This window comes from Pseudophryne corroboree, chromosome 1 (assembly GCF_028390025.1).
Source record: "Pseudophryne corroboree isolate aPseCor3 chromosome 1, aPseCor3.hap2, whole genome shotgun sequence".
Lineage (NCBI taxonomy): Eukaryota > Metazoa > Chordata > Amphibia > Anura > Myobatrachidae > Pseudophryne > Pseudophryne corroboree.
In genome coordinates this window covers 1027138285-1027147724 of record NC_086444.1, presented here as the reverse complement: position 1 = coordinate 1027147724, position 9440 = coordinate 1027138285, and positions in this window count along the sequence as shown.

Genomic DNA, 9440 nt, shown 5'->3' with positions numbered 1-9440 from the left:
TTGAAGAGGTTCAAGTTCAAAATGGAATCACTCAGGGCGGTCATCGCCAGCCTGGAGGGGGGGGGGGGATTGGATGGTGTCCCTGGACATAAAGGATGCTTACCTTCATGTTCCGATATTCCCCCCCGCATCAGGCGTTCCTGAGATTTGCAGTGCAGGACTGTCACTACCAATTTCAGACGTTGTAGTTTGGGCTTTCCACGGCCCCAAGAATTTTCACCAAGGTAATGGCGGAAATGATGGTGCTCCTGCGCAGGCAGGGGGTCACAATTATCCCATACTTGGACGATCTCCTCATAAAGGCGAGATCTCGGGAGAGGTTGCTGGACAGCGTGTCTCTGTGCATGAAGACGTTGCAGTTACACGGCTGGATTCTCAATATACCGAAGTCCCAGCTAGTCCCTACAACGCGTCTGACCTTTTTGGGGCTGATTCTAGACACAGACCAGAAAAAGGTTTTTCTTCCGATCGAAAAGGTTCAGGACCTCATAGCCATGGTCAAGAACCTATTAAAACCAAAAAAGGTTTCAGTGCATCATTGCACGCGGGTCCTGGGGAAGATGGTGGCTTCCTACGAGGCCATCCCTTTCGGCAGGTTCCATGCGAGGACCTTTCAATGGGACCTTTTGGACAAGTGGTCCGGGTCCCATTTACAAATGCATCAAAGGATCACACTGTCTCCCAGGACCAGGGTATCTCTCCTGTGGTGGCTGAACAGTGCTCACCTACTAGAAGGTCGCAGGTTCGGCATTCAGGACTGGGTCCTGGTGACCACGGATGCAAGCCTCCGAGGCTGGGGAGCAGTGACACTGGGAAGAAATTTCCAAGGTCTCTGGTCAAGCCTAGAGTCTTGTCTCCACATCAACGTCCTGGAGTTGAGGGCCATATACAACGCCCTGCGTCAAGCGTAGGAATTGCTTCGGAGAAAACCGGTTCTGATTCAGTCAGACAATGTCACGGCAGTGGCTCATATAAACCGCCAAGGCGGAACAAGGAACAGAATGGCCATGGCAGAAGCGACCAGGATTCTACGCTGGGCGGAAGGCCATGTAAGCGCGCTGTCAGCGGTGTTCACCCCGGGGATGGACAACTGGGAGGCGGACTTCCTCAGCAGGCACGACCTGCATCCGGGAGAGTGGGGACTTCATCAAGAAGTCTTCGCACAGATCACGGATCGTTGGGGACTGCCTCAAATCGACATGATGGCATCCCGTCTCAACAAAAAGCTAAAGCGGTATTGCGCCAGGTCAAGGGACCCTCAGGCGGTAGCGGATTACGCTCTGGTGACACCTTGGATGTTCAGATCGGTCTATGTGTTTCCTCCTCTTCCTCTCATACCCAAGGTGTTGAGAATAATACGAAGAAGCAGGGTCAGAACAATACTCATTGTTCCGGATTGGCCACGGAGGACTTGGTATCCGGAGCTGCAAGAGTTGCTTGCAGGGGATCCGTGGCCTCTTCCTCTAAGGCAGGACCTGCTGCGGCAGGGGCCCTGTCTGTTCCAAGACTTACCGCGGCTGCGTTTGACGGCATAGCGGTTGAACGCCGGATCCTAGCGGAAAAAGGGATTCCGGAGGAGGTCATTCCTACCCTGATCAAGGCTAGGAAAGACGTGACGTTAAAACATTATCACCGTATATGGCGGAAATATGTTTCTTGGTGTGAGGCCAGAGCTGCTCCTACGGAGGAGTTCCATTTGGGCCGTCTACTCCACTTCCTTCAAACAGGAGTGACTTTGGGCCTAAAATTAGGGTCCATAAAGGTCCAGATTTCGGCCTTATCCATTTTCTTTCAAAGAGAATTGGCCTCTATTCCTGAAGTACAGACCTTTGTGAAGGGAGTGCTGCATATTCAGCCTCCTTTTGTGCCTCCGGTGGCGCCTTGGGATCTTAACATGGTGTTACGTTTCCTCAAGTCACCTTGGTTTGAACCACTCAAAACTGTGGAGTTGAAATACCTCACGTGGAAAGTGGTCATGTTGTTGGCGTTAGCTTCGGCAAGACGTGTTTCCGAATTGGCGGCTTTATCACATAAAAGCCCATACTTGGTTTTTCACGTGGGTAGGGCAGAGTTGAGGTCTTGCCCTCACTTTCTGCCAAAAGTGGTCTCATCTTTTCATGTGAACCAACCTATTGTCGTGCCTGTGGCTACACGGGACTTGGAGGATTCCGAGTCCCTGGATGTAGTCAGGGCTTTGAAGATTTACGTGACCAGAACGGCTAGAATCAGGAAGACTGAAGCTTTGTTCGTTCTGTATGCAGCCAACAAGGTTGGCGCTCCTGCTTCAAAGCAGACTATTGCTCGCTGGATCTGTAACACGATTCAGCAGGCGCATTCTACGGCAGGATTGCCGTTACCGAAATCGGTTAAGGCCCACTCCACTAGGAAAGTGGGCTCTTCTTGGGCGGCTGCCCGAGGGGTCTCGGCATTACAGTTGTGCCGAGCAGCTACTTGGTCGGGGACAAACACCTTTGCAAAGTTCTTTAAGTTTGATACCCTGGCTGAGGAGGACCTACTGTTTGCTCAATCGGTGCTGCAGAGTCATCCGCACTCTCCCGCCCGTTTGGGAGCTTTGGTATAATCCCCATGGTCCTTACGGAGTCCCAGCATCCTCAAGGACGTTAGAGAAAATAAGATTTTACTTACCGGTAAATCTATTTCTCGTAGTCCGTAGAGGATGCTGGGCGCCCGTCCCAAGTGCGGACTTCTTCTGCAAGACTTGTATATAGTTATTGCTTACATAAGGGTTATGTTATAGTTTTCGGTGGTACCGTGGCTATGTTGTTGTTCATACTGTTAACTAGGTAAGTTTATCACAAGTTATACGGTGTGATTGGTGTGGCTGGTATGAATCTCGCCCTTAGATTTACAAAAATCCTTCCTCGTACTGTCCATCTCCTCTGGGCACAGTTTCCCTAACTGAGGTCTGGAGGAGGGGCATAGAGGGAGGAGCCAGTGCACACCCAGAGTCCAAAGCTTTCTTAAAGTGCCCTATCTCCTGCGGAGCCCGTCTATTCCCCATGGTCCTTACGGAGTCCCAGCATCCTCTACGGACTACGAGAAATAGATTTACCGGTAAGTAAAATCTTATTTTATTTTATTTTTATTCTAGCCCCAGCAGCTGTGCAGTGTGTTTGGGGTTAGGACCACAGAGCCAGCCTACTACTGTTGAGTGGGTATGGGTGCAGTTGTCGGTCTGCCGGCAAAGACCACACACTGGTGGTCATTCCGAGTTGATAGCTCGTTATTTTTTTCGCAACGGAGCGATTAGTCGCTAATGTGCATGCGCAATGTTCGCAGTGCGACTGCGCCAAGTAAATTTGCTATTAAGTTTGGTATTTTACTCACGACGTTACGAGGTTTTTTCTTTGTTCTGGTGATCGCAGTGTGATTGACAGGAAGTGGGTGTTTCTGGGCGGAAACTGGCCGTTTTATGGGAGTGTGCGAAAAAACGCTGCCGTTTCTGGGAAAAACGCGGGAGTGGCTGGAGAAACGGGGGAGTGCCTGGGCGAACGCTGGGTGTGTTTGTGACGTCAAACCAGGAACGAAACTGACTGAACTGATCGCAGTGGCAGAGTAAGTGTGGAGCTACTCAGAAACTGCTAAGAAGTGTCTATTCGCAAATCTGCTAATCTTTCGTTCGCAAATCTACTATGCTAAGATTCACTCCCAGTAGGCGGCGGTTTAGCGTGTGCAAAGCTGCTAAAAGCAGCTTGCGAGCGAACAACTCGGAATGAGGGCCAATATCTGATCGAATCAGTCAGGCATGTTGGAAGATTTCAGCATGCCCGACCGAAGGATCAGTGGCGATCGGTAGTGGCAATACACAATTATCTGACAGATACGCTGATATCTGGCTGATCGGCCAGATAATTGTAGCATGTATGCCCAGCTTTAGCAATAACCAATCGAACCAACTTGCAAGTATTATCAATAGAAAACAATCCAACACAGAAATTTCCTGAGAATCGTGTAGAAAATATCATTGCTCTAAAGTAGTTAACAAACAGCAAAGAAAAAAAAGTAAACCATGTGTAAAATAGCAACAGCAGACATTGATGCCCTCTACACAAGTGCACATGCCCCCAGCACATGCCTATTCTCAGTGACCAGTCTGTACCTCCCTCCTGGGGGCCCTGGGTCACTGATGACTGGCACTCTGTGCTCATGTAAAACCCCAATCAATTAACCTTTTTATCGAGCAGCTCCCCAAAATCTTCCCAATCACAGAAAACAGCATTTCGTACCCGCGTAGTACAGGAACCAGTGTAGGTGGAATTCATTGTGGGTTGTATATAGTGCAGGTCGCATACAGTGCAGGTCGGATACAGTGTGGGTCAGATACAGTACTGTTTGGATACAGTGCAGGTCGGAGTGCAGGTTGGATATAGGGGGTAATTCCAAGTTGATCGCAGCAGGAATTTTGTTAGCAGTTGGGCAAAACCATGGGGGTCATTCCGAGTTGTTCGCTCGGTAAAAATCTTCGCATCGCAGCGATTTTCCGCTTAATGCGCATGCGCAATGTCCGCACTGCGACTGGGCCAAGTAAATTTGCTATGCACTTAGGAATTTTACTCACGGCATATTCATCGTTCTGGCGATCGTAATGTGATTGACAGGAAATGGGTGTTACTGGGCGGAAACAGGCCGTTTTATGGGCGTGTGGGAAAAAACGCTACCGTTTCCGGAAAAAACGCAGGAGTGGCCGGAGAAACGGGGGAGTGTCTGGGCGAACGCTGGGTGTGTTTGTGACGTCAAACCAGGAACGACAAGCAGTGAAATGATCGCAGATGCCGAGTAAGTCTGGAGCTACTCAGAAACTGCTACGAGGTGTGTAATCGCAATATTGCGAATACATCGTTCGCAATTTTAAGATGCTAAGATTCACTCCCAGTAGGCGGCGGCTTAGCATGAGCAAATCTGCTAAAATCCACTTGCGAGCGAACAACTCGGAATGACCCCCCATGTGCACTGCGGGGGAGGCAGATTTAACATGTGCAGAGAGAGTTAGATTTGGGTGTGGTGTGTTCAATCTGCAATCTAATTTGCAGTGTAAAAATAAAGCAGCCAGTATTTACCCTGCACAGAAATAAAATAACCCACCCAAATCTAACTCTTTCTGCACATGTTATATCTGCCTCCCCTGCAGTGCACATGGTTTTGCCCAACTGCTAAAAAATTTCCTGCTGCGATCAACTTGGAATTACCCCCATAGTGCAGGTTACAGTGCAGGTCGGATACAGTGCGCGTTGGATATAGTGCAAAGTCGGATAGAGTGTGGGATACAGTTCAGTTTAGATACAGTGCGATATACAGTTTGGGACAGATACAGTGCAGGTCGGAGTGTGGGTTGCAGGTCCGGCAACAGAAATCTTGGGGTCCCAGTACAATTAAGTCTCTGGGGGGCCCCTCCCCCCCAACCCCCACATTTTCTGTTGAAGTTGAAACCAAGAAAGATTTGGTACATATATGTGTATATATATATATATATATTAGAGATGAGCAGTTTCGGTTCTCAGAGAACCGAACCCTACCGAACTTTGCCTTCCGAGTTTGGATTTTCCCTCTTGACTTGGAAACCCGAACTCGGCAAAACGTCATCATCCTGCTGTCGGATTCTCGCTGGATTTGGATTCCATATAAGGAGCCGAGCGTCGCTGCCATTTTCACTCCAGTCTCGGAGAGTGAGAGGACGTGTCTTCAGTGTGCTCAGTGTCTGTGTGTTGGGGCGGGAAAGTGGGGTGGCAAGTGTTGTGCTGCTCAGTCCAGGCAGATATATCCAGTGTAGCGGTAAAGTGGTGCTGTGTTGTCCAGACCAGTCCAGTGTAGTCAGTGTATTGTGCTGTATCAGTACATTCACAGTGTTGGTGTTCTCTGCTGCCATATATCCAGTGTAGCTGTATAAAGTGGTACTGTGTTGTGCAGACCTGTGGTAGTGTCCTGTGTCATCAGTAATTCCAGTGACGATATACGCTGCTGCTATATATATCCACTGCTGCAGTATAACAATTATAACAACCTGTTGGGCTGCATCAGACCAGTGGTAGTGTCCTGTGTCATCAATAATTCCAGTGACGATATACTCTGCTGCTATATATATCCACTGCTGCAGTATAACAATTATAACAACCTGTTGTGCTGCATCAGACCAGTGGTATTGTCCTGTGTCATCAGTAATTCCAGTGACGATATACGCTGCTGCTGCTGCTATATATATATATATATATATATATATCCACTGCTGCAGTATAACAATTATGACAACCTGTTGGGCTGCATCAGACCAGTGGTAGTGTCCTGTGTCATCAATAATTCCAGTGATGATATACGCTGCTGCTATATATATCCACTGCTGCAGTATAACAATTATAACAACCTGTTGGGCTGCATCAGGCCAGTGGTAGTGTCCTGTGTCATCAGTAATTCCAGTGACGATATACGCTGCTGCTATATGTATCCACTGCTGCAGTATAACAATTATAACAACCTGTTGGGCTGCATCAGACCAGTGGTAGTGTCCTGTGTCATCAGTCATTCCTGTGCCGCATATTATCTCATATAACTCCCAAAAAATAATGGAGAACAAAAATTTTGAGGAGAAATAGGGAAAGATCAAGGAGAACCACTTCCTCCTAGTGCTGAAGCTGCTGCCACTTGCCATGAAATAGATGATGAAATGCAATCAACGTTGTCTGCCAAGGCCGATGCCCAATGTGATAGTAGAGGGCATGTAAAATCCTAAAAGCCAAAGTTCAGTTACAAAGAACCAAAATTAGAAATTGAAATCGTATGAGGTGAAACGTAAACTTTCCTATATGCCATTTACGACACGGAGTGGCAAGGAACGGCTGAGGCCATGGCCTATGTTCATGGCTAGTGGTTCAGCTTCACATGACGATGGAAGCCCTCATCCTTCCACTAGAAAAATTAAAAGAGTTAAGCTGGAAAGAGCACAGAAAAGAACTGTGTGCTCTGAGATGGTATCACAAATCCCCAAGGAGAGTCCAAGTGTATCGGCGGTTGCGATGCCTGACCATCCCAACACTGGATGGGAAGAGGTGGCTCCTTCCACCATTTACATGCCCCCTGCAAGTGCTGGAAGGAGCACCCACAGTCCAGTTCCTGATGTTCAAATTGAAGATGTCACTGTTGAAGTACACCAGGATGAGGATATGGGTGTTGCTGGCGCTGAGGAGGAAGTTGACGATGAGGATTCTGATGGTGATGTGGTTTGTTTAAGTCAGGCACCGGGGGAGACACTACCACTAGTCTGATGCAGCACAACACAACAACACTGTAAGGGACTTGTGGTTGTTGTCATAATTATTATACGGCAGCAGTGGACATATAGCAGCAGCGTATGTCATCACTGGAATGACTGATGAACAGGACACTACCACTAGTCTGATGCAGCACAACACAACAACACTGTAAGGGACTTGTGGTTGTTGTTATAATTATTATACGGCAGCTGTGGACATATAGCAGCAGCGTATATAGTCACTGGAATGACTGATGAACAGGACACTACCACTGGTCTGATGCAGCACAACACAACAACACTGTAAGGGACTTGTGGTTGTTGTTATTATTATTATACGGCAGCAGTGGACATATAGCAGCAGCGTATATCATCATTGGAATGACTGATGAACAGGACACTACCACTGGCCTGATGCCGCACAACACAACCTTACTTTATACAGCTACACTGGATATATGGCAGCAGAGAACACCAACACTGTGACTGACTGGACTGATGCAGCCCAATACACTGACTACACTGGACTGGATAGCACAACACAGCACCACTTTATACAGCTACACTGGCAGGAGAGGACACCAACACTGACTGGCTGGACTGATGCAGCACAATACACTGACTACACTGGACTGGACTGAGCAGCACAACACAGCACAAGACTCGCCACCCCACTTTCCTATCAATACACTCTCTGAGACTGGAGTGAAAATGGCCGCGACGCGCGGCTCCTTATTTGGATTCCAAATCCCGCGAGAATCCGACAGCGGGATGATGACGTTTTGCCGTGTTCGGGTGTCCCAGTGGTGTCTTCTGTGCAGGGGTGCCAGCAGTGTTCTCTGTGGGGGGTGCCAACAGTGTCAGCAATGCTGGTGTCCCAGTGGTGTCCTCTTTGCAGGGGTGCCAGTGGTGTCCTCTGTGCATGGGTGCCGGCTGTGTGGGCAGCACGTGGTGTTACTGGTGTCCTCTGTACGGGCGAGCCTGCTATGTAGGCAGTGCGGGCTGTGTCCTCTGTGTGGAGGTGTCGCCAGTGCGGGGTTACTGGCTGCATCAGCAGTGCAGGAGTGTCTGTGATGCCCTCAGTGCAGGGGTGCCTGCAGTGTGGGAGTTCCAACTGTGTCCTCAGTGCAGGAGTGCCATCAGTGTCATCATAGTGCAGCGGTGCCAGCAGTGTGGGAGTGTTGGCAGTGCAGGCGGTGGCGCCATTAGCGCGATGGGGATCACCATCTTGCCCCTGTAATCTATGGGGATGCGCTGATTGGCTGAGGCCATTATATTCAATGGGACTGGCGCCCGAGCCAAAACCTCAGGATCAGACAGCGGGATCCTGAGGTTTTGCCTCGATATGGGATCTGGGGCAGGCAGGGAGATCTGAACTGTGGCTCGTATCGCCCCGGATACCCTGTGTGTGGGGGGGTCCGGTTCTCAGAGAACCGGCCCCGCTCATCTCTATTTCTCTACATAGGCATGCGCAGCCCATTTTATTAAGGTTTATTGGAGGGGCATGTCTATCACTACCTATTGGCCCTCAAAGAAGTTTACTCCCAGGCATACAACTTTAGCAACTTAATTCCTTTTTAAGATCTCATTTTGTTTCTTAAGCCGCTCCGTGGAATAATCCACGCTGAAAGAGCACCCCTGGACTGATACAACAGAGCTGAAAGAACACCCCTGGACTGATACAGCAGAGCTCACAGATCACCCCTGAACTGATACAGCAGAGCTGAAAGAGCACCCCTGGACTGATACAGCGGAGCTCACAGAGCACCCCTGGACTGATACAGCAGAGCTCACAGATCACCCCTGGACTGATACAGCAGAGCTGAAAGAGCACTCCAGGTCTGATACAGCAGAGCTCACAGATCACTCCTCCTGGACTGATACAGCAGAGCTCACAGATCACTCCTGGACTGATACAGCAGAGCTGAAAGAGCACCCCTGGACTGATACAGCAGAGCTCACAGAGCACCCTGGTCTGATGCAGCAGAGCTCACAGAGCACCCCTGTACTGATACAGCAGAGCTCACAGAGCACCCCTAGACTGATACAGCAGAGCTCACAGAGCACCCCTGAACTGATACAGCAGAGCTCACAGAGCACTCCTGGACTGATACAGCAGAGCTGAAAGAGCACCCCTGTACTGATACAGCAGAGCTCACAGAGCACCCCTGGACTGATA